Source organism: Dama dama, chromosome 4 (genome assembly GCF_033118175.1).
Source record: "Dama dama isolate Ldn47 chromosome 4, ASM3311817v1, whole genome shotgun sequence".
In the NCBI taxonomy this organism is placed as follows: Eukaryota; Metazoa; Chordata; class Mammalia; order Artiodactyla; family Cervidae; genus Dama; species Dama dama.
In genome coordinates, this window is record NC_083684.1 from 19,516,509 (window position 1) to 19,541,396 (window position 24,888).

Sequence of the window (24,888 nt, forward strand, 5' to 3'; positions counted from 1 at the left end):
GTCTGCCCCATGAAGGAAAAGCCTTCATTGGGAACGCCTAAATCAGAGTTCTTGTGGGTAGACCAGAGGCTCTGAGCCTCTGCCGCACGCTGGAAGTGGAGCAGGGAGCTGGAAGCCCCTGGTGCCCGCCCCAGCCGGATACCCGCTCAGCTTCTGGGGCACATCCCGTGCGGAGGCTCAGACCTACTCGGATGTTCAGAGTGCGGCCGCGGCTGAAACCGCTGGCTCACATTGGCCAGTCTGATGCTTGTAAAGTGTTTTCAGGCCTTGTTTACAACAGAGAGCACTTGGTTAAAAAGGAGATTCCCACACATCAGGCAGTCCACATCTTAGGAAATGGTTTTCCTGGACACGGCGGTCTAACCTGAAATGGTTTATGTTTAATCGCATTTTGCCACAGGAAAAAGTGCCCCAGGAAACACTGTGAGGAGGGCAGGATGCCCGGCTGGGCTCTTAAAATAGAAGCCGCCACAAACAGGGCAGTTCACTGATTCTGTAAACGACCGCAGAGGCTCTACCTGCCCAGAGCCCAGCTGCCCAGCTGGACGGAAGTCATGAGGAAGGAGGCCCCACGGGGACCACTGCGCTTTATTAACTCATGAGGTCCCTTCACACAGTAGCTACTCAGAGACTGGTCTGTTCTGGCACTGGGCAGGGCTCTACCAGGGATGGAAGCTGTGGGACATTTTTATACAGAAAGAGATTGACTACAGGGCTTGGTGCACACGGCTGTGAGGCTGGTACCTGGGAACAGCCAGGTGTTCTAGCTGCTCCTAACAATCCTAGCCCAAAGGTGGGATTTCTCCTCCCTCGAGGAACCCCCCCCCCCCCCGTTTTCTCCAAAAGCCATTTAGCCATGTGGCTGAGCCTCACCCCATCCTGGAGCGGGGATCTCCACCTCAAGTCGGCTGATGGCAGGGCCACCCATGTCCCCCAGGGGCCTCCACCCAGCCCCCAGGTGAACGCTTGATTGAATCACGACAGCAGCCTGGCCAGGTGTCTCGCCAACCTGACCAGGTGCCACACTTTGCCTGCTATGTCCGGGCTCCCTCCTGGCCACACCTCGGAGGAGCCTTCCCTGGACACTCCACCCAAAATAGCTGCTGCCTTGGGATTCAGTCCTGCTCATTGTACAGAACTTCAGCAATACAGAACAGCAGAAAGAACAAGGCAGGTAAAGACCACCTGTCATTCTGCCGCCCAGACACCAAGAGTAAAGTTTTGGGGGTACTTTATTCAGTCTTCTCCCCCACCACCAGTTCAGGATTGAATGTCTTAGACATCAGTTAAGAGGATTTAAAAATTCTACTCATTTTAATGCATTGTCCCTCTATTCTGGACAATAGACTAAATAGACAATTATTTTGTCTATTCTAGGTAGAATTCTGAATATATATATTAATGTATATTGTATCTATTAAATTTATATCTAAAACATATATTCAGATACAAACCCCGCAAGGTAACAACAGCCACTCAAGCATCACCCCATGAGCCCCACACTAACATGTGTCATGATGTTTCCTAATTTACTAACCCCCCGATTTGGGGACTCTTCATTTCCAGTTATTTACCATCCTTATAACATGTTTCCTGGATCTGGGATTTCTCCCCTAGAGGAGTGCCCATAGAGTGACTGAAGCAAATGTTTGAAATATTTTCAGGGCTGCAGACACACGTCAGCAGGTTGACTGTCATCATATGTGTGAGTGCCCGGGGCCAGCTCTTATGTGCTCAAACTATAAGGGCTTCTATAGGGAGCATCAGTACCAGGAGATGAGGGAATCTCTCCTTTGAGTGCCAGTGATATTAATAGCACTTCCAAGACTGCTCCATGTGCTAAAAGTCATTTAACCCTGAACATAATCCCCACGAAAAAGGTACCATTATCAACTAAGTTTTGTGTATTTGTACACTGAAGCTCAGAGAGGTTAAGCAACTTGCCTTAAGCAGCACAGCCAGCAAGTGGTGGAATCAGGTTTGAACCAGGAAGCTGGCATCAGAGTCAGGGTCTGACCTGACAAGGTGGCCGTCCCTGGCCCAACCAATGCCAGCTTCACCTTCCCTCATGCACAGGACTGACCGTCCTGCATACTTGCCCCAGGTCCCAGACAGTGATTGTTCTAATCAAAGGGGCCATGAGGGGAGTGCCCCCTCTGCTGGTTTCCCTGGTAACCACCTGGGAATTCCCACCCAATAAGCCCAATAAGCCCACCTGACAACTCCCTTGTAAGCCCATCAGTTCCCCCTATGACTGGTAACCTTCCCTTCTCCCTGGGAGTGAAGCCTGCCACCTGGTCCTGCCTGCCCTCTGTCCACATGCTGGGGTGTCTCCCGGACCCTAATTAGACAGGTAAGCGCCCCCCACTCATTAAACCAGTGATGTCTGTTGCTGACTCTCGACTCTTTCTTGGGTCTCAAGACTGAACAAGTACAAGGCTTGCAGGCCTGCAGGTGGCAGTCCAACAGACCTCTATGCAGGGCTGCCTCTCAGGCCCCCGGGGGTGGGTGCTGAGGGGGGGTCTCATCCCTTTCTTCCACTTGGGAGCAGGGGAAACCACTGAAGGAGACCTCAGGGATCTCCCCCCGTGGACTGGAGCTCTCGACCTCAGGTGAGTTCTGGAACCAGGAATCAGAACCATGATTGGGAAGGCGTCTTTTCAGGCTCCCAGTCTAATGGCTGCCGAGGGTCCTTATGAAGGAGACTTAGTCAAGAAGGGAGGATTCCTGAGACGGTTCGGAAAGATCACGTGACCCTGGTATGACCAGGAAGTATAATAACCACGGCCTCACAGGGTCCACGCGGTCAGAAAGGAGTAAGGACGTGAGTGCCTGTGTGGTGCCTTAGCGCGTGTGATTGGGCATGCGTGAGGGAGCGGGTCATGCGTCTCGCCTGTGCGTGAACACAATGTGTGCGTGGGCACGTCTGTGGCGGACGTGCGTGCCCGTACGTGTTATGCGTGCGTGGGCACGTCTGAAGTGGACGTGCGTGCCCGTGCGTGTCATGCGTGCGTGGGCGCGCCTGGTTCCCTGGGGACGGGGAGTTCTACCCCAGGGCTGCAGTCCCTGAGGGGGCGTAGCTGACGGCTTCCACTCCGGCCCCGGCTGGGGAAGCTTCGCCTGGCGGGCAGTGGGGTCTCAGGACTCATCTCGGGTCAGCAATGGCCGTGTTAAGCTCTCGGACTCGGTTTCCGTGGTGGCTGACGAGAGCGGCGGACACTGTGGTGAAAGGACAGAACCGGCAGCTCGGAACCCAGGGGGGTGCGCAGCTCGGAGGAGGGGCGACCCTCGTCCCCCCACCCCCATGGGCACGTACAGTCCCCCTAAGGGATTACTGGCCCAGGGTGCCGTTGACTTTTGACAGGACGAGGTTGCCGGGCCTGAAGCAGCGTGACAGCCGAACATCTGAGGGGAACCAGGGGAGGCTGGGGTCCGACGCTTCTCCCACCCTTCCACGCCCGGGGGCGGGTCTGAACCGCCACACGCTCCGAGGGAAGCCCCCACAGAAGCCCAGCCAAAGGCAGCGTTCCCCGCCCCCCCCCCCCCCCCCCCCCCCCCCCCGCCCCAGACCGGCGGGCCGGGAACCCCGGGCTGCAGGTGCGCCCTTGCCGCCCGGCGGGGGGGCGGGGGGGGGTGCGGTCTAGAGGCTGCAGAGACCTGCCAGGTCTGCGGAGAAGCATCTTCCGGCTGCTTGCACAGGGATCAGTTGATGAAGCAGGAGCGGGAGGGAAGCCCGGCGGGGACCAGGCAAGCTCTCATCGAGCCGGGGCTTCTTCCGGCTCGTGCGCCCCGCCAGGCACGAGCAGGGTTAAGTGTGTGCGGGGGGCGGAGAGGGAATCCCAGACCGCCGGAACTGGAGACTTCCCAGCCGAGGGCGAGGCTGCCGCGAGAGGCAGCGCCGGCCACCCCGCGGCTTCCGCCGGCACCTGGGCGCGTGGAGTCGGGAGTACACGTCGACAGCCGCCCGCAGGACACGCGGCAGACGCGCCACGGCCGCCGCCAGGGTAAGTGCCGCCCGGGGGCCCCAGGGGCCGGCAGGGGTGTCCGAAACTCAGCGTTTTCATGAGGAGCTGGGGTGTGCTGCTCTGATAGCCATCCCTGTCTTCTTATTACTCATGCATTCAGACTCGCAACCAAGTCGTGGCAACAAATGCAGTCTGGAAACATCTTTACGGCAAAACAAAGCATTCTGCTTTCCTGTTGACAACTCAGAGTGCTGGCCGGAAAGCCAGAGCCCAGAGGCAGATTCGTTTGGTGGGTAGAAGTTCGCCTGCGGTCTCTTCTCTGACCACGCAGTCAGGGCTCCCTCCTTCCTTAGGGCCTTCTATTTGCTGCCCGATTTTTTCTTCTTTTGTCGTGTCCCTGGTGACTGTCTTCTGTCTCGGCACCCGGGCTTGGATGTGCTGCAGACAAGCCCGGTTAGCGACACTTTCTGCTCAGTGTGCATTTGATTATGGCTGTTCTGAGAAAGCGTGGAGATGGGGCTGGGTCCCCCAACCCACAGGGGGGAGAATGGGGGGCCTCTCAGTGGCATATAACCTGTCACCAGTCTGCACTGTGGATAACAAACCATGCTATGATACATGGGGGGACCCGTCTTCTCGTAATGGCTTCATTTGAGCAAGTTTCAAAACGTTCACTACCTGATGCTTCTTGATGTGTCTGTTTCCCATTACACAGTCAGCCACCAGCGAAAGTGACAGTCGCGGTTTCCATGCGGACTTTGTGAACCACCTGGAGGGGCTCCTCCACATGCAGTGGCACCCACCATCCTCACAGGCTTCCATAGCAGGGAAGGATGGCGCCCCCCGCCCCCCATGAGTTTGGGGGTTTTTCTGTTAGTTTTTAAATTAAAATACAAAACCCTGCCTCTTAAATGGTAAAGAGATAAAAGAGAAGATTTGAAAATACTGTTGCCTGCAGAGCTGGAATGCTAACAGTGATAATAGCATAGCAACAATATTAGTGACATAGTAACAGTAATAGTAACTTGGTTACACTGTTTCTGAAGTTTTTTAAGTGTGTTATGCTTTTATTTCTTCTAATCTCATTTGATTTTGCAACTACCATTTTCAGATGAGGAAACTAAGGCTCAGAGAGGTTAAGATCCTGACCAAGGACACATACCTAGTGAATGGCAGGATTGTTAACTGCAGGGCTCTGAACGTTAAGTCCCACGTTTTGTGCTTAAGTCATTTACCCCTTCTTGTTGTTCTCCAGTATACCTGAGTGCTGCCCTGGAAAATAGAAGGTGAGGCCTGGCTGGAGGTCTCTTAAGATGTCAGAACTTGATATGTGTTTAAGATCCAGCAGTTAACAGGGTTAGATATTTATCTACCATCTACTATGTAGGTAATGCAAAGAGCCCAGGATGTTGATAAATCTGCACTGATGTGACCTATTGGGGAAACAGATGGAAATGTGAGCTGCTAGGAGGCCTTTCTTAGTCCATCTCCCACATACTGTGTGTGCATCCACAGGGACCTGCATCCACTGAGCGCCAGCTAGGCAGAGGAAGTCCTGGATCGTTTGTGGGAATTCTGGGAGGGGACTTTCTGTTCGGGGGAGGGTCCATGAAGGGTTCATTTGAGCGTTTCAAAGCCACCCCCACTTCTCTCTTGGGGACCAGCCTGAACCTCCTTGCTGGACGTTCTCCACCCATGTTTGGGGCACTGTTCCTCCTCCCCAGAGCCCCTACCACACATACCTTGTGGACTCCTTGTGGATGGGGTTGTAGGAGCCTGCTTCCCTTTCTCTGCAGGGAGCTGCTCTCCCACCATGGGAGCCATGGACCCTGCCCCATGGGGCGCAAGGGGTGGGCACATCCCTCAGGAGTGGTCAGAGGAGCCTTCCCTCTGACTCTGGGATCAGGCCTGCTCCTGAGCACCAGGCTGTTGCTGTTGTGGTTTTTCATCCTCATGAGAGGCCCCATAGTCCCACAGGGAGAGTTATCTTAACGTCTTATGGTCACAGAAGCTGGACCTCAGGGCAGTTAAGACACTTGCCAAGGCCACCTGGCCGGAAGCTCTGAGCCTGCTGGCAACCTGGCTGTGCTGGAGAGGGGGTCATCTGCCTCCCAGATGCAGTCTTAAAGAAAAACAAAACAGATTGCTTGAGCTGTAACTCACGTACCATACAGTTCACTCATTTAAGAGTACAGTTCTCTGGTTTCCAGTCAGTCTGTGGAGTGGTGCAGTAGCCTCACCGCTAACAATTTCAGAACATGTTCATCAACCCATCAGCAGTCACCCTGTCTCCCCAGTGGCTGGAGCCCCTAACCCTCTCAATGTCTCTATGGATTTACCAGTCTGGACCTTCCCCCTAAACAGAATCAGACAGTATTTGGCTTTTGTGTCTCTCCACCTCCTTCAGCATCATATCCTCAAGGCACATCCATGTGGCAGCCTGTGTCTCCAGGTGAGACCCCTGGCCTTTCCCACCGGAGCCCCTGAAGGTGTCCAGAGACTTAGGAGGAGCCTCCAGCTTCATCTAGGGCACTGCTTCATGTTTTTTCATGGAGACCTCATGTTTTGCTCTGTTCTCTGTGTTGTGACAAATAAACGCGGAAGGCTCAGGAACCCTGGCCATCTCCGCCAGATTTGCTAAGTTAACAGCCCAGCCAGCTTTCACCATTAACCATGGGACTCTGCTGGCTTCCCTCAGCACTTGGACATGGAGAGGAATTTCCACTTCTGAAAGTGCAAAAGGGATTTCCAGGGGACCCTGGGGAACTTTGTTCAAAATAGTGTATGAAGTGTGCCTTTGAAAGCAAACAGCAGCCTCAGGCAAGATAAGTGAATATGTGTCATTTCAGCTAGACCTGCCTAAAGCACTGTGTTATAAAAGATTCCAAAGCCCTGACTGGGATTTGCTGATTGACTGATGATGTCTGCTGTGGGCTAGGTAAGGGGTGACAGTGAGCTGTGTGGTGGCAGATTTAGTTGATAGGGAGAAGTGGATCCTGGAAGCTAAGGCCAGGCACACTCCGAAAGCAAGCCTTGCACCAACGTGTGTGTGTGTGTGTGTGTGTGTGTGGAAGGACACATCCTCAGGCCCAGCTGTGCTGACCAGGCCAAGTTTCAGGCAGGCGGAGTCTGGACCCAGGCCCAGCAGGCTGGTTTCAGGGAGTCCGCGAGGAAGTCATCTCCCAGGTCAGCCGCCTCTGAGTAATCGAGGATTTAATAACCAGAATCTCTTACCTCCCCACATCTGGTGACTTTCAGGCTAGCACAGTGCGTTTCCATCTTGGCCGGTGGGTCCCCATGGAGGGAGCATCGTGGATGGGTGCCAGTGCTGGGCCAGGGTCCAGCCCCTGCACCATGTGCCCCCACACCTCTGAAGTCAGCGCATTGGAGAGGAATTACGAGCCCGTCCCCCACTGCCCTGCCCCGGCGCCTCCCATGCTCATGACTAACGAACAGTCCTTGGCAGTTGGGGCTTCTGAAGAGTGTTCCTCCGTTGGAGGGACAGCAAGTACAGTGAGCGCCCACGGAAGAAGCTGGAGGAGAAGGCCAGGTGCCTTCTCAGGGGAGTCAGGTGTCTGAGGCCCACTGCCAGGTCCCCATACTCATGCATGCATTTGTTTGTGACCTCCTGCTTAACTCATTTCTCTTGGAAAGTCAGTTTTTCCCCTTAAAAAGAGACCCAGCTAGCAGACAACCAGAGTAGGGAGTGCACGGTCAGTCTGTTCCTGTCTGGGCTAATGAGGACGCCACCCCCACCTCTGGCTCTACCAGGCCTGCTTCTGTTCTGCAGTGGGCAAGTGGGCAGGGATGGCCTGAGGCTCCTCCCCATCCTGCTTAAGTGCCTGGTGGCCATTTATCCTGAGGAGACCTGGAGAGGGGGCCCTACCAGCCAGGAGAGTGGACCCCAGGTGGCCACTGCTCTCTGTGTGGCAGGGTGACCTCAGCGTGGTCTCTACTGCTGTGGTCCCTACCACCACTGCTGTGTTGACCTTGCCAGGCCCACAGAGTGTGCATGGCCTGTGCGCCTCTGCACCCTTGGGCCTTTGAGGGCAGGTCTCATGTTTTAAAGTCATGTGTTTTAAGATGAGGTGACTGGGGAGGCCCCCCAAAAGTGGCTCCCAAAGATGCCCCCATCCTGATCCCCAGAACTGCAGATATGTGACCTGACATGGCAGAAGGACTTTGCAGGTGTGATTAGATCAAGGATTGGAGATGGAGATGGATGGATCATCTAGATGGGCCGGGCATAACCTCAGGGTCCTCATACAAGGCAGGGGACTAAGCCTCTAATGTTAGATCTGTCAGGTCATGTGGGTGTTGTGTTCATGTTCCTGACCCCTAAGTTGGGGGCTTTATCAGTGAGTTCCCATCTTACCTGCATATACTTGGTGGATGTGAACAGGTGTCCTGAGAGGTGGCCACCCATGTGGGAGTGAATCTAGAAAACCCTCTGCCATAAAACAGTGTCCCCAAGGCACACACCACATGGCCTTCATCCTCTTGTTAGCAATCTTGATTTGTCCTCCCCACTCAGCTATGAAATACACACCCTCCAAAGAAGAAACCACATGGAACATTAATGTTTTAGGTTGGGAAGTGGCTCTCACAGGATGTCTGAGCCCAGCCCCTTGTGAAATCACCCAGTGGGACGCCACTCAGCTCTGGCACATGAGAACTGCTGGCAGCGGGGAACAGAGCAGGAGCCCCTTCCGGGTGTCTTGTCCTGCCGGCATGCGTGGGCCTGGGAACCTACCTGCATGTTTCACACATTCCCAGGCAGTCCTGCTCCTGCTGGTTTGGGGTCTACACTCTGAGAGCCCCTCTGGTTCATGCATTCCTTGTAGTAAACACAAGGTGAGTCATGGACTTGTAGGTAAAACGGGTAATGACACAACTTTAGAAAAAAGGAACAGGAGATCTTCAGGACCTGGGCCAGGTGGAGTTCTGAGACCTGACATTGCAAAGCACAGCCCCTCGAAGGGTTGTCATAAAGGTACTGACCCTGATCAAATGGGCTTTATCAAAGTATTGGCAGATGCTGTGGAGAGAATGGACAGATAAGACCCAGGCTGAGGAAAGATTTTAAACCACAGAGCTGACAAAGGACCTGGGTCCAGAATATACAGAGAACTTGCAAAAGTCAACAAAAGAAACAACCCAATTGGAAAATGGGCAAAAGACATGAACAGACACCTCATCCGAGAGATACAGGTGACAAATGGGACAGAAAAAGACGTTTAACATCATGAGTCCCTGGGGAAATGCATGTTAGGCCCGCAGTGAGACACGCCGCACACCTGGCAAAACAGCTATCGTCCTCACATCGGTTAACACCAGGTCCTGGCAGCGTGGGGAGGAACCAGGTCTCGGCCGTTGCTGGGCGCGTGCAGCACGGCATAGCCCTCGGAAAAACGGTTTGGTGCTTTCCTCTAAAAGTGAAAATGCAGTCAAGTAATGACACTGAGGGCGTTTATATTCCTGAGAAATGAAAACCTATCTTCACACTAGAACATGGACAACAGTTGTACTTCTAGCAGCCCAAGCTGGAAACCACAGCTGTGTCTTTCACCTCCATGGAAAACCACTTGGCAGTGAAAAGGAATGAACTCTGTGAGTAGAGACCTACTCACACACTAGCACACAAGTGCGCACATGCACCCACACACGTGCTTGCCGAGTTGACGGAATCCAAACACGCGTGAGGCCTGGGCCAGCCTCCTGGCAGCGATGATGCCTCCTAGGTGTGTACAGATTGTTAACTCAGGGGAGCTGGGAGCAGGGGAGGAGACGTGGGCCCTCCTGCGCATGTCAGTTTCCTGTGAATTTGTCATTGAAAGAGTAAACTTTTAAATAAGGGGAAAACCAAAGAAAAAGCACCACAAATTCTTGTTTTCTCCCTTCAATCTTTTTCACTTGGAGAGTGACTAAGTCCATCTGAGTCACGAGGCAGCTCTGGGGAATCATGCTGGTCAGACCCCAGGGGAGGTGAGGCTTTTCCAGGAAGACCTCGGCCTAGCTGGAGCCGAGGACCCTATCTCACTAAGCCTTGATGACGGATGAGCAACCTACCCAGTCATCACGCGGACTGTGTGGGGGAGTGTTCTGAAGGTTGTGTAGCATAGTAATATTTGTGGCTGTTCCCATCAATGGTGCACACTTAGCATCCAGCCAGCAGATACTTAATGAGCACCTGTGCTAGACACAGAAGATGGAAGGCAGCACAGAGAGGTAAAGCTGCTGGCCTCGGGTCACACAGCCAGTGAGTGGCAGAGTGGGGATTTAAACCTAACACTCATTCTGGAGGCCACATGCTTACCCACTCCCCATGACTAGACCGGCTGCCACATGCCCTGGGGGCCTTCATCACTATCCTTCCTCAGCACAGACGAGTTGGGGTCCACCCTGGGTCACCCGGCTCTCCGTATGGAAGGTGGCTGAGGTGAGGTGTGTCCCCGCCATGGTGGGTCAGCCGTGAAGCCCTTGGTGGGGAGTAGCTTGTTGTCTTTCCTGAGTTTTGACCCAGCCCAGGCCCCTCGGGCAGCGGAGGCCAAGAGAGGCAGAGCTAGTCTGGCCCGAGGGCGCAGCTATGCCTTGGTTGCCAGAGCAGGTCTCCAGGCCTTGGGGAGCCTTGTTGCTGGGAGCACTGACAGGTGTCAAAGGGAGGGAAGCTGCAGGCTCTGAGGGCACGTCCTGCTGTGTGACCCACAGTAATCCCTCGACCTCTCTGGTTGGGCCCCAGTCTGACAGGCTGTGCACTGGGATGCAGAGGCCTTTGCCCTCCTTTGCAGCCGAGTTCTGGTATGTCCTCTCTGAAGCTACCAGCCCTTGTGGATGACGTCATGCTACCTGGTGGCCTGTCTCAGCATCACAGTTGAGAGACTGTGGTCACGTGTTCAGGGCCAGCTTTCCCATACCCATCTCTGAGCTACCATGTTCCTGTGGGGAAGAGGCCCTCCCTGCTCCTGCACCAGCAGCTTCACCCAAGGTGGGGGTTTCATTCCCTCATCAGGAGCTCAGTTCCTGGGCTGTGCTGCAGGTGGTCCCAGCCCAGATAAGGGGCCCTGACTGCTAGGGTGCTGGACCCTTTCTCACTGTAAAGACTTTTAAACATATAAACTAAAAACTCTCTTCTGGACATACCAAGGAGCCCAGCTCTATCACAGTACAGATTCCTAGTAGAGCAAATCCAGTGAGTGATTCGTAAGTTTCTCACAGGGCCGAGTGGTGCCCAGGAGCCCCTGGGCTCGGATGCCATGCTGAGCACACACTGCCCCACTGGCACCGCAGGCTCTACTGCACGTGGAGACTGGTGTTCATACTTGAAGGAAACACTCCAGTCACTAAAGGGTAGAAAAAATGAAGATTTTAGTGTTTTTCCCACTCAACGTCATGGAGTCCTTTATCCATCCTGGGGGTGGCAGATTTACCCCTGCTAGGTTCATCGAAAATGCTGGGCCCCCAAGAAGATCAGATCTGGGATCCCTATGGGCAGAACCCAGGAGTTTGCACTGTAAGCCATGGCCCTAGAGGATGTTTATAGCATTAAAGTCTGGAACTTTCTTGAGGGTGCAGGGAGGGTTCTAGTAACTAAAGTCTTAGTGTGTTTCAGCTGCATACCAGGAGCCATATCCCTAGGCCACTGACAGACAGACGGCCACTAGGGGTCCTCCCTCCCCCTTTCTCCCCCTTCCTCCCCCTCCCTCCCAGCCTAGCTCACCCCTGTTCTTCCTTTTTCCTTCTTTTCTAGGCAGTCACACCTGTAGATGTGTTTTTCTCTGTGGCTGACTAGTTAGTTACTGACCGGCATCTCTATATTAAAGTTGCTTTAGGACTTTCGGAGGTGGTGTGTTTCTTCCAGGGGGTCTTCTCTAGAGTCCTGGGCAGTACTTTGGGCCTTTGGACTTTCCTTGAGGGCCATTCACAGCAGGGCCCAGAGGTGTGAAGGCCTTGGGGCTGGGGCCTCACATCAGCTGCCATAGGCACAGGCAGCAGGGCGGGCCCAGTGTCTGGCCATGCCGGGTGGAGGGCTTGCTTTGGGGCCAGTAATGGATTTAGGAGCAGAGTCTGCATTTGGTTCACTTTCCAGTTAATCTCTGTATACAGCTGAGCCTAAGCTTCCTCATCTGAGGAATGAGGATGAGATGAAATGCAGATGGTCGGCACATTACCGATGCACCAGACCGGTTCATCGTCCTCTTTCTTCTGTGCCAAGTGGGCCCATCTGGGCTCAGGGCCACACCAGCCATTTCCTGACAGTGAGACCCCAACGGGAAAGGGTCGTTTTAAAAAGAAGATAAAATCTGACTGTAACCAGTACAAAATGCACACATCAAAGATTTTATTTCACTCATTAACTATTGAGAGAACCAGGGAGACATTGCCCATGTTTCAAAGGTTTCAGAGAACCACGCGTGCAGGCAATGGGGATCTACAGAGGGGCTGAGCCGCCTGGCACTGCACCTGCCCTTCTGTGGACAGAGACCACGCTCCCTCGGGTTCAAGGCTAGCAACGAGGGCAGAGAGGCAGAAGGGGTTTGTCCATTTCTGTCTATGCAGGTTTTTCTGATGCTTGTAGCTGTTGAATGGTAGTGATATTCCCCCAGTCCCCAAGTTGTCGAGAGAGTAAAGGAAAGAGATGGAGGAGGAAAGGCTTTGCAGAGGCTTATGTGCATCAGGTTTGTGGAAGCTGAGGGGCTCGGAGGACGCAGTGCAGCCATGCTTTCATGTCAGTTCTTGGCTTGGCTAGAGTCATGGTTCAAACTCACCGCTCCATTTCCTGTGTCCCCCTCCCTTCAGCACAGGCTCCGTTGGCCCTGAACCCTGGCACCTGAGCAGCCCGCACCGCGTTCATTGCTGTAAAGTGGAGTGAGAGTGCCCTTGGGCTGTGGGAATCATAGCTTTTCTTCCGGCCACCGTTTCCCTTTCCAAGCAAATGGCTCAAAACAACCAAACACCCTGTGTGCAGAAATGAAGGACACCTGCTACTGCCAGGGGCCAGGGCCCAGGCTTGGATGTGATTTCCACAGAGGGTGGGACACAGAGATGGAGACACAGGTGCGGGTAGCTGTCCCCTGCTGAGCATGCAGCCTCCACCCACCAGGGAAGACGCTGGCTGACCAGAGGAGCTGGACGTGGGAGTGGGTGCTCTGTTCCCAGCATCTCCCCACAATTGGAGAGCACTTTGAGGAAGGTGGTTTTGCCCCAGTACCTAAACTCTGGTCTTGGTTAATTCAGAAACATCAGAGTGGTCATGGGTGAGGGAAGACAGCTCACCATGGGTGGTGGGTGTGGACACCCCTAGTTGTTCTAACAGAGCTTGTAGGGGGATGCTGGAGCAGGGATGCCGGGATCAGCTTGAAGAACCCTGTGGCTTGCCTGTCCTGACCAAGTCTCTCACAGCTTGGAAAGCAGTCCTTTCTGGGGAGGCCGCTCAGCAATAGGGGCCTGGATCTCCCCCCAACAGAGCTGAGAAGCCCCCTGCATCCACATGGGGTTCTGGAGGGAGAAGACACTGGCTGCATGTGGGTGATGAGCCCTGGGAAGGTGGGTGGGGCATGCACCCCCACTCCCCCTCCCTTCTTCAGCCTTCCCGCCTCCAGGGATTGGCCTGATGATCTCTGAGGATGAACGTCCTCAAGGGGGTGGAGCAGGTCTGGGCGTCCCTTCTTGGCCTGGCATCCCTCCAGGGTTTGAAACGGGGCTCAAGGCCCTCCTCTGCCTCGCACGAGTCATAGAAAAGGCAGATGATAAATTCATTTGTGCCTCTGAGCTTTGCTTCCATTTCATGAGTGATGTCATCGGCCCTTTTGGGAGGCATTACTAGCTACAGGGCTGGGAAAGTAAGCTGAGGGGGCTCCCCTGAACCCCAGGCATCTGGGGAAGGCAGTCAGATGTCAGTTATCACGGTCACCTGAAAACTCATCAGTGGCAGGAGGCTGGGCATTCCCGGGCCTGAACCCCAATGTGAGCAGCTGAGTGGGGGCATCTCCCCCACCCCCCAGGGCAGGCACCGCCCTGTGTCCATGGAGCACTCAGCTGGGCTGGCGGGGCTGGCAGCATCCAACCCGCCAGAAATCGTGATTCACCATGGGTCCGGGTGGACCTTACGGGTGAGGACAGAAGGTTCCCACGTGCCCTTTGTACTTGGCTCTGGGTGGGCAGAAGGTACGGGGAGAGGAAATGGAAGGCGGATGCTCGGCCATGTCTCCTAGGGGATCTGGGGACAGGGACCTCTTCCAGGGAGACAGAGGCCAGGCCGAAGTGCCAAGGCAGTCTCCCATGGCAACCACGTGGCCACAGCATGGACTGGCCTCCCAGGGACCTTTCTAGGTGCTAGAGAAGCCCTAGGATAAGGTGTGGATGTTCTGTCCCCTCCCTTGGTTGACCAGATGCCTCTCGTGTGCCCTGCATTAGTCTGTGCTAAGTGTCAAACTCAGAGAGTTTAAGAAGAGATTTGTACAAAGTCAGAAAATAGAAGCTAAGCTGATGCATCCAAAGCCACCTCACAGGCTGAAAATTTCAGAACTATTGATCATGGCCTTTGGGTGGGTGAATGCACTTAGCTCAGGGGTCTGCTAGCAGAAGAGGGACTTGTGCTTGAGAGGGACTTGGTTTTGGCCGCACGGCCCCTGCCATCTGGCTGTGGATCGTGGTGCTGGCCCGTCTGCTCCAGTCTGGCCCTGGGCCTGCATGAGAGTGAGTAGGTGAAATTCCAGAAATATTTAAGTATATCTATACTTTATTCCAGTGACCTCAGAATAATAAATCATTTTGTCTGTTGTTCGGTAACCTTTAAGTCCTGCCTTCCTAATCCCTAATTGGCAAAGCAGTTGCAACACCAAATTGCATAGTTCTGATGTAACTATGTAAATATTAACATGCTAGGTCCTGGCTTTGGTCAAGTTTAGTCTTTATAATTTGGGTTTTATTCGGTCAAAATACGCCTTTTCTTTCTTATTCCATGGAGTGCTAGAGTTTCATTAAAACGTGTAGAGCGACAGTGTGCCTCTTGTCCCCAGCAGAGCTGTTTCCCGCCCTGTTTTCAGTCGCACACAGTAGTGAAACAAACAGTGTGAAAGAACCCTCTGCCCTGCGGCCAGCCACAGCAGTTATCCACCTTGTGTGGCTTTGCTTCCTCAGTTCCTCCCTCCTGTGCCTGCCCCATGTCTGCCACCTGAGTGCTCAAAGTGGACCTCAGCATGGATTGCCCAGTGGGCTGCAATGTTGGGGTCCCTCTGTCCTCTGGAAGAACTACTTGCCTTCTGCCTGGCACCTCAGCACTGGTGAGCAAGCCCAGGTCCAAGGCTTCATCGAGGATTGACTGAGTCTAGCATTGGTTCCGTGCTTCTAGGACTTTCCTGCTTCACACAGGATCATGTACAGCAGGGTGAGGGGAACCAAGCTTTCATCCTGATGAGTGAGCAACCTCCGAAAGCTCGGCACTTGCATCAGTGTGACGATCACACCAGGGTTGTGCGTGTGCTGCTTCGCTTGAATCCATGCGTCTTCTTATTTTTGGTACCACAATCCATCTTTGTCCAATGGGAACCCTCCGAGGTGCTTCTGAGTCCTTTCAAATTCTTAGTTTTTATTTTTCATGTTAAATGCTTTATCACTTTAATTTTACATGTTGATGAGTTTGGACAAATTTATACATGCATGTAATCTACATCACAATCAAGATAAACCGCTTTCATCAGCCCAGTCTACTGCCTCACCTAACTTGCTTCCTCTCACAGATTAGGTGGGTCTTTTCTAAACTTTCGAGTAAGTGGGACCATCCACTGTGTACTTTATGTGCATTCAGCTTTGCTCACAGCATCATGTTACTGACACTTACCTGCGTAGTGTTGTTCAGCAGAGGTTGATCCCCCATCATCACCAGCAGCATCCGGTGTTTGATTCTTTGCGCGTCCCCATGATGATGGATGAGCTTCCCTGGTGGCTCAGATGGTAGAGAGTCTGCCTGCCAATGTAGGAGACTCTGGTTCAATCCCTGGGTTGGGGAGATCCCCTGGAGAAGGGTATGGCAATCCACTCCAGTAGCCTGGCAGGCTACAGTCCATGGGGTCGCAAAGAGTTGGACACGGCTGAGCGACTAACACATTAATGTTGATGGACATTTGGGTTTTTTGCTGTTCTTTGGGGCAGTGATGAATAAAGCTCCTGTGAACCTCCGTGTACAAGCCCCTGTGTGCACTTGTCATTTTCATCTTTTGGGTGAGCACTTAGGAATGGAATTGCTGGGTCTTAGACAAGTGTAAGCTGAGGTGTTAGTCACTTAGTCGTGTCCGACTCTCTGCGACCCCATGGACTGTAGACTGCCAAGCTTCTCTGTCCATGGGATTCTCCAGGCAAGAATAGTGGAGTGGGTTGCCATGCCCTTCTCCAGGGGATCTTCCCAACCCAGGGATCAAACCCAAGTCTCCTGTATTGGCAGGCGGACTCTCTATTATCTGAGCCACCGGGGAAGCCCGTCCAAGTGTAGGCTTAACTTTATAAGCAGCTGCTGAGGTGTTTTCCAACGTGGCTGCCTGCTGTGCTCTCCAACCAGGAAGGTGCCCAAGATTGGGGGTCAGAGCTGGGAGCAAGCTGAGGCGAGTGAGCCCACTCCTGGGGTCCCTGTCGGCCAGGCCTGTATGAGCCTGGGGAGGGCACCCCTCACAGTATCACCTGGGTGCCTCATTGCCCCCCATCCTCATCAGCACTTGGTACTGTCAGACATTTTAAACATTTTTTTAGGCATTTTAATAAGGGTATAGTGGTACACATTATGGTTTTAATTTTCATTTTCCTAGTGACTAATAATTTTGAGCATTTTTTTCATGTACTTATCTGCAATCTTTGATGAAGTGTCTACTTTAATCTTTTACTTATTTTTTATTGGGGTATTTTTCTTCTTATTAATGAGTTTTGAGAGCTTTTATGTGTAGTCTGGACACAAATCCTTGATGAGATATGTGTTTTGTGAATATTTTTCTCCCAGTCTTGGCCCTGCTTTTTCATTTTCTTCATAATATCTTTTGAAGAACAGAAGTTTATGATGGTTAATTTATCAATTTTTGTTATGGTTCATGCCTTTTTGTGTCCTCTCCAAGGACTGTTTGTCTATCCCAAGGTCATGAATAATTTTTCTTATGTTTTCTTCCAAATTTTTTATTAATTTAGCTTTTATATTTAGATTTGTGATCCATTTCAAGATAATCTCTGTATATGGTCTGAAGTAAAGATTGAGATTCATATATTTTCATATGGATATGTATTTGTGTCAGCAGTGATGGTGAAAGGACTATTTTCCCCACCCCCACCCTACAGATTACTTTGGTGCCTTTTTGAGCATGAATCAACTGCTTACCTTTGAGTCTATTTCTGAGTCTCTCCCTTTGACCTGGATATCTGTTTTCACACTAACACTGTCCTGATTATTTCGGCTTCATAGTATGCCTTAAATACCATCTTCTAAATTTGTTCTTCGTTTTCAAAGTTATTTTGGCTATTACAGATCCTTTGTATTTCCATGTAAATTTTAGAATTGGCCTGTCAGTTTCTGCAAAAACAATCTGCTTGTCCTTGTCTGGGATTGGGTTGAATCTATGGACCAGTTTGGGAAGAGTTGCCATCTTCCTGTATTGACTTTTCCAATTCATGAACATAGTCTGCTGCTTCTTTTATAATGCTTAGGTCTCCTGTAACTTCTCTCAATAGTGCTTTGTCGTTCTCATTGTCAGGTCTAGCACACAGTTAAATGTTTCTCTAAACATTTTACGATTCAATTGTGAGTGATATTTAAGTTTTTTCATCAATTTCCAATCAGTTGTGCTTATACAGACCTTATACAGAGGAACGTGATTGATATTCAGTATTGACCTTTATCCTGACACCCAGCTCAGTTCTTGTTCTAGTCACTTTTTTCTTTTAATTCCTTGGGGTTGTCTAGGTAGACATTCACATTGCTTCAGAATAGAAGGTTTGTATTTTTTTTTAATTGAAGTGTAGGTGATGTGCAATGTTGTGTTAACTTCTGCTATACAGCAAAGTGGTTTAGTTACACATATATATTCTTTTTATATTTGTTTATGTTATGGTTTATCACAGGATATTGAATAAAGTTCTCTGTTCTCTACAGTAGGACCTTGTTGTTTATGAGAATAGAAGTTTTACTTCTTCCTTTCTGACCTGTGTTCCTGTGTTGTCTGTTTCTTCCTTTCTGCTCTGGCCTGGACCTCCAGCATTAAAGTAAAATTGAGACAAGTGGACATTCTTGCCTTGTACCTCACATTAGTGGGGAAAGTCCAATATCTAATCGTTAGGGCCTGTGTGTTCTCTGGATTTTTCATAGATGCCCTTTATTGGACTGAAGAGGTTCTATTATATCTCTGATTGACTTGGAGTTTTTATCATAACCAGTTACTCAGTTTTGTCCAAAGCTTTCACTGCATCTTTTGAGAGGATCTCATTGTCTCTTTTTTTCTGCCTGAAATGCGGAAATTTGTTGATTGATTTTTAAAATGTTCAACGAGCCTTGCATTCCTGGGATGAATCCCACTCGGTAATAATGTGCTATTATTTTCTTACATCTCTGGAAATGGTTTGCTTATATTTTGCTAAGGAATTTTGTGTCTGCTCATGAGGGGTCTTCATCGGGTTTTGGTGTCAGAGTAACAGGCCTCATAAGAGAACATTCCCTTTCTCTGTATTTTCTGAATGAGTTTGTATGATTTTGATGTTATTTTTTTCCTTGAATTTCTAGTAGACTTCAGTGATGAATCCATGAGGATCTCTGGATCCAGTTAGAATGTAATTGTTTCACCTGTTTTCGGTGTCTTTTTTTTTTTTTTTTTCTGGTTGCTTTCTATTTAGTCAGTTGATTCTGATTTTTTCACATCAAGTTGATTTCTCAATATTTGTATTTAAGCTTACAACTAAAGATAGAAGTGAGATATATAGTCCAGGGGTATTCAGACATGACAATAATTGTGCATTAAGATTAGAAAGACTGAAGCATGTAAAATAGTACGTGCTAGGCAACAAGTGGGAGAGGCCTTGGGGTCACCCTGTCCCCCACAACCAAGTTTCTGTGTGTATTGAGAATGCCAGATGGATTCAGGCTGTGGGTGAGGGTGGGTCTCCTTTTGATTTGGATTCTGTACTTGAGACGAATAAGATATTTGGGGACAATCAAAATTGTATTTAGGTGGAAAACTTCGTTACTTGAAGCAATGCTTACTCCTAAGCTGCTGCTAAGTCACTTCAGTCGTGTCCAACTCTTTTACCCTATGGAGCCCGCTAGGCTCCTCTGTCCATGGGATTCTCCAGGCAAGAATACTGAAGTGGGTTGCCATGCCCTCCACCAGGGGGTCTTCCCCACCCAGGGATCGGACCCACGTCTCTCATGTCTCTTGCTTTGCTAAGCAGGTTCTTTACCACTAGTGCCAGCTGGGAAGCCCTGCCAGCTCCAGAGGGCTGGGCAGAATGCCCAGGAACGAGTCAGAACCCACACCAGGGCCTGTGAGAGGCCTCTGCCACCCCATTTCCCTGACTGTCCCAGCTCTGCTCACCCAGGCTGCAGGGAAATATGGGTGAGGGCAGGGAGCTGGGGGCACAGGGGAGGCCGGCAAGCTGATGATGTCAGGGCATCACTGCGCTCTGACCAAGCTCAGGCTTCAGTCAGGGTCACAAGGTACTGGAGTAAAGAGTGGAGGGAGCACCTCTCTTTACTGGAGGCCTTGCACCAAGATGAGTAAGTGACACACATACCTTTGCTCCTAAAACTGGCAGTGTGCTCACATCTGTCATCTAAATGGTTAACAATGAGTAACATGAGTTAATACAAACAATTTGTAATAAAGCACTAGAGTATGAAATCCCCAATGATCCAGAGGCACTGGCACTCCTTCCAAGGAGACCTCCTTGGGAGCAAGAGATGCCTCCACTTGCTGGGCGCATTTTGCAAGTCACCAGCCCTCTCTGAGCCTAGGAGCCCTTGACTTAAACGATGGGCTTAGCCTCAAGCTGCCTTGTCAGAGCTGTGGGCAGCGACTGGTGGGGAGAGGGCCCCCCACTGACCTGCGGCTGCTCTCTCTAGTGTGTTCCTGTGCTGAGCTGTGAGCCTGTGACTCAGCAGGGAAGGTGGGCTCATCCTCTGACCTGAATTTACTGTTGAGTGTGCCGTGTTGTGTTATAGCAGCTTATCAAGCTCCTGGTGCTCAGTCTAGTGCCTTGCTTGGTTTAATGGCCAGTGCTTAGCACTCAGATGTTGAGTAGTAAATTTTGTTCAGTTGAAAGGTTTGCTTAACCAGCCACTGAAGTACTCTGAGGGAAGCCTTAAGTTCTTTGGTTTGAAAAAGTTATCAATTTGGTAGCTGAATTCATGTACTCAAAATCCTGTTGTGCTGCAGAAGGACATTTTTGTAGCTTTCTCTTTAGTGAAAAACAGTTGTCCGTCTGATTTTAAAGGACTGTTACAAACATGGGATAAGGAGTTCATGCTCTGAAACTCGCCACAGTCCAATCCTTGCCTTGTGGCAGTCATATGTGATCCAAATCTACAGTAGGCAAAGGTGTTCTTTGGAAAAACCGCACATCACATGTAACATGGATGATTCTGCTGTAATATAATGGTGTGCATTCCTAAAAATCAACGCATCCTGTAAAATCACACAGTGAAAACCAGAGGGTTTGTGGGAAAGCTGGCACTGGGGACACAGCCCTTAAAACTCTATCAATGACAAGTAAGGATGGAAGCCCAATAAAAGGGCACCGTTTCCTGGGTTCAGTGGGTGAACACGTTCCCACATGGTGACCCTGCATGTGACAAAGGCAAGAGTTTGCAGGCGACATGAGTGGAAGGGGGTCCTAGAGGGGCCGGATGGGTCTGGTTGGGGTGGGAGTGGGTGTGCCTAATGAGGGGCCCTAGGCTTAGGGTGTGTGCAGCTCTGTTCAGTGACGTATCTGAGTTCCCCAGTGTTTCTTGGCGGATGAAATTACACATGAGAAGACAAGCAATTTGTCTTATATTCAGACTGTTCCCTAATACATCAATTGAGTTGAACAAATTTGTATTTTCACAACAGGCGTTGCAACAGGGCTTGCTGGGGAGCTGTCTGGGTCATCCTGGGTTGAGTCTTTGTAAAGTGAAAAGTTGACACACGTCATCCTACACTGTTGAATAAATTTAAAAATGACCACTTTTCTCAGCCAGAGACTGTTGAAAAAATGAAAAGCAAAACAAAAGAAGGCAAAACAAAACAAAGGCTTGGAGTGTCTGCTAAGCCAGTGACCCGTCCAGAGGCAGATGGGGGCCAGTTAGTGCCCCCAGACCTCCCCTTCGGGGGCAGGCTTTCCCTAACCACCCTTCCTGGGTCTTCTGGCCCTCGGGCAAGGAAGGAAGTGTGGTTTCACGTTTCCACATTTCCACGGATCACACCACAGACCCCTCCTGTGCGAGTGTTGTGCAGATGCTGGGAGATGAAGCTGGCGAGGCTCGACGTGGCTGGCAGGGCGCCGGTGCTGGGTGCAGATGTGGCTGGCAGGGTGGGAGAAAGTGGACTAGGAACGCAGAGCTGTGTCCAGTGGGCATCTTGGTGGACACCCCATTCAGGAGGGATGCGTGGAACAGGGCTCAGCTGTTGCCCTGTCTGCTGCTGACGGGCACATGTGCTGCCCTTGGACACAGCCAAGGTCAGGATTCACTTCTGTGACCTCCTGGGGGTGGGTCCCTTCCTCATGGGTGGCTGGGGGTCCCCAGCTGCCCACACACGGCACATCTGGGCCAGGCAGGACACGGTGCCCACCCGGCTCCTGTCCATCTTCAGGGGAGCTGAGGACAGTGGTGCTTGACCTCAGCCCTGCAGGGCCCGGTCAGCTGGGAGAACACGTCCAGCCTCTCCATCTGCTTTGCATCGTGGCCCGGAGTTCCGATGCTTCACAATCACTCTCGGCCACATGTTTTGGAAATTACCCTCCACAGCACGGCCTTGCCGATGACTTCAGCTGGCTCGCGCTCCCTTGCAGTAATGTCACAGGACACGGCCTGCCTGCCATTCCAGCTCAGAACTGGGAGGCTCTTGGGGACCCGAGGTCCCTCCGTGCTCCCCTCTCCCTGACCGCGGGCCTCCCCGGCCACAGCAGCTGCCGCCTCTCAATCATTTCTTCACCAGTGCTCAGCCGACCTGCACTCCACACAGAGTAAGGGTTCCAGAGGTACTGCCTTGGTGGTTGGCGGGGTAGCAGACCCCAAGGATGTCCACATCCAGACCCCCGGCATTCGTGGATATGTGATGGGATCTTTGCAGGTGTGACTAGGTTAAGGGCCTTGAGGTAGAGTATCCAGCTGGGTCTGTGTCATCACAGGCCCTTACAAGGGGGAGGCAGGAGGTCTGAGAGCAGGGGAGAGGTGGTCACAGGGGCAGGGGTGAGGTCAGAGAGGCTGGGGGCCTGTGTGCTGCTGCTGTGAGGATGGAGGGAGGGGCACTGAGCCTCTCGAAGCTGAAGGGGCAGGAGCACAGACTCCCCCAGCCCCTCTCCCCAGAACCTCCAGAGGGAACTGTCCCCCAGCCCCTCACCAGAGCCCTGTGAGGCCTGGGTCTGACTTAGGACCCCCCGACTTAAGGTCAACTTGTGTGGCTCTAAGTCACCAAGTTCACAGTTGTTTGTTCCCAGCAGTCACTTCTCTGCCCTGCTCAGCTCCCTTCCTGGCTATAAATGTGAACCAAAGGGCAGGGCTCTGGATGGTGGGTTCTGATGCTCTGCACCAGGGCCGGTAGGCTCAGCTAACACCCGCCACCCCCAGGTCTGCTGTGTGCTGAGCTCCGTGACGTCTCTGTGCCGGGAGCTGGGATCACATCCAGGCCACCTAAGCTGTGCCTGCCCAGTGTCACAAACTCATCAGGACTCACACGACCCAGGATGGCAATGAGTCAGCCTGGATTCCGCATGCTCACCCACCCAAGCTGCACTGCCACTTATCAAAGCATTTTTGGAATAGTTTAAAGCATCCATACCTCCTTCCTTTGGATGTTCTTGCTGGTGACAAACCTTTATCTTGCAAGAAGTGGATTCAAATTTCAGGACAAATGAAAGTGGCTGGAACAGAGACTCACTGGTGTCCTGGTCCTCTGTAAGTGATGTTGGAAGGTGCCTGGCGGCTCAGCAAGGGAGGATTAAGTGAATTAAGACACGTCGTCAGCAGGTCTGCAGGGCCCCTGCAAAGCAGACACCCGGTGGACAGAGGTGCCCTGGGGTGGATGGGGGTTTATGAGGCAACGGGCACAGTGGGCTCCCTGGGGAGAAAGCCCATGGTCGTTTCAGCCCAGGGCTCCTGGGGATCTGGGAGGTGGTGGTGTTGAAGGAGGGCACCTCCCTCTGTGTTCCTTGTCTAAGCAAACCTTGATGGAGGGAGGTTGCTCTTCTGTGCTGGGTGGGCTTGGGGTACAGAGTGAAGAAGAAACATGAGATCTGCTTGAGTGCATCAGCGTTTATTTAATAAATCTCTAATTGATGGGTTTAGATAGTTTGGGTTTTTTCCTACTACCAACCACGTGGCAGTGAGCATCTTTATTTATCCATCCTTGTGTAAACATCTTATTAATGCCTTAGGATCTACTTAACATTCAGACAGGAATCCAAGTAATTACTACAAAGCTTGCTGCCCCAGCTTCCATTCTGCTGACCCAGGGGTCCCCCACGCCTCTGCTCTGGGGGTCAGGCCTGATGACTGCTAGGCTGATATGGCTTCAAGGAGGTGCAGGTGGTCAGGACTCCCTGCCCCCATGGGAGGTGGAAGTCAGCTGGCTGGGGCAGGGGCCATGGGCATTCCTCAGGGCAGGGCTCCTGGGCAGCGTCCCCATTTCTCCCCCTCTTTCACCTCCCAAAGCCTCCTTATCCTGTCCATATCTGCTAAGGAATTTCCCCGGCACCTCTGCTTGCCAGCCACTCTGGGGTTCCAGCCCATTCCGATGGCATCTGGCTAGAAGAATTTGAGTCGGGTCTGGTTGTGACAGTGACGCCCCCAGAGAGTTCACCCCAGGTGGTGTGGAGCTGGGAGGGCCCACCCCGAAGCCACCCCAGGGCCTGCTGTTGACAGGAGCTCCCTGCACAGCGTGGCACCACCTTGCCAGGGCACAGGGTCAGGCTCCCTTGGTGCAGGTCTGCATGTCCCTGGTAATCAGGATGCCCACAACCCGCGCACCTACAGCCACATGTGTTGTAGGGTTGCTGGGGTAAACGATGGAGCCCTCCCATGAAGCTCAAAGGAGTTGAGGATTGAAAACTTTGCCCTTGGCCTGGGGACATGAGGAAAAATGTGACCAGAGCTGCCAACACCCTTTTACACAAGTTCAGTGCTGGAGAGAAACAGTTCACACAGATTAGAAGGTGGAACTGTTAAACACTGTTGAGAGTCAGAGAACATAGGCCTATAATTGTCTTCACATATTTGAACTCATATTCAGAAGTTGATTTTTGTTGAATTATGTCTATAAAATTTTTCTCAACTTTTATTAGTTTGGTGTGGAGCGAGATATATAAAACTTCAGTCAGTCAGTCAGTTCAGTCGCTCCGACGTGTCCGACTCTTTGCGACCCCATGCCAGATGCCAGCACGCCAGGCCTCCCTGTCCATCACCAACTCCCGGAGTCTACCCAGACCTATGCCCATTGAGTCAGTGATGCCATCCAGCCATCTCATCCTCTGTTGTCCCCTTCTCCTCCTGCCCCCAATCCCTCCCAGGATCAGGGTCTTTTCCAATGAGTCAACTCTTCGCATGAGGTGGCCAAAGTACTGGAGTTTCAGCTTCAGCATCAGTCCTTCCAATGAACACCCAGGACTGATCTCCTTTAGGATGGACTGGTTGGATCTCCTTGCAGTCCAAGGGACTCTCAAGAGTCTTCTCCAACACCACAGTTCAAAAGCATCAATTTTTTGG

The 24,888-nt window shown here is 51.9% G+C and overlaps 1 long non-coding RNA gene across 1 annotated transcript in view; it reads left to right on the forward strand.

Moving 5' to 3' along the window:
• The first annotated feature begins 3,941 nt into the window (after nucleotides 1-3,941).
• The window catches only part of LOC133050129 (uncharacterized), a 121,380-nt gene continuing 100,433 nt past the window's right edge, over nucleotides 3,942-24,888 (forward strand). The window contains exon 1 of the long non-coding RNA XR_009691538.1: nucleotides 3,942-4,004. This is a non-coding gene — a long non-coding RNA (uncharacterized LOC133050129). The remainder of the gene's footprint in view (nucleotides 4,005-24,888) is intronic.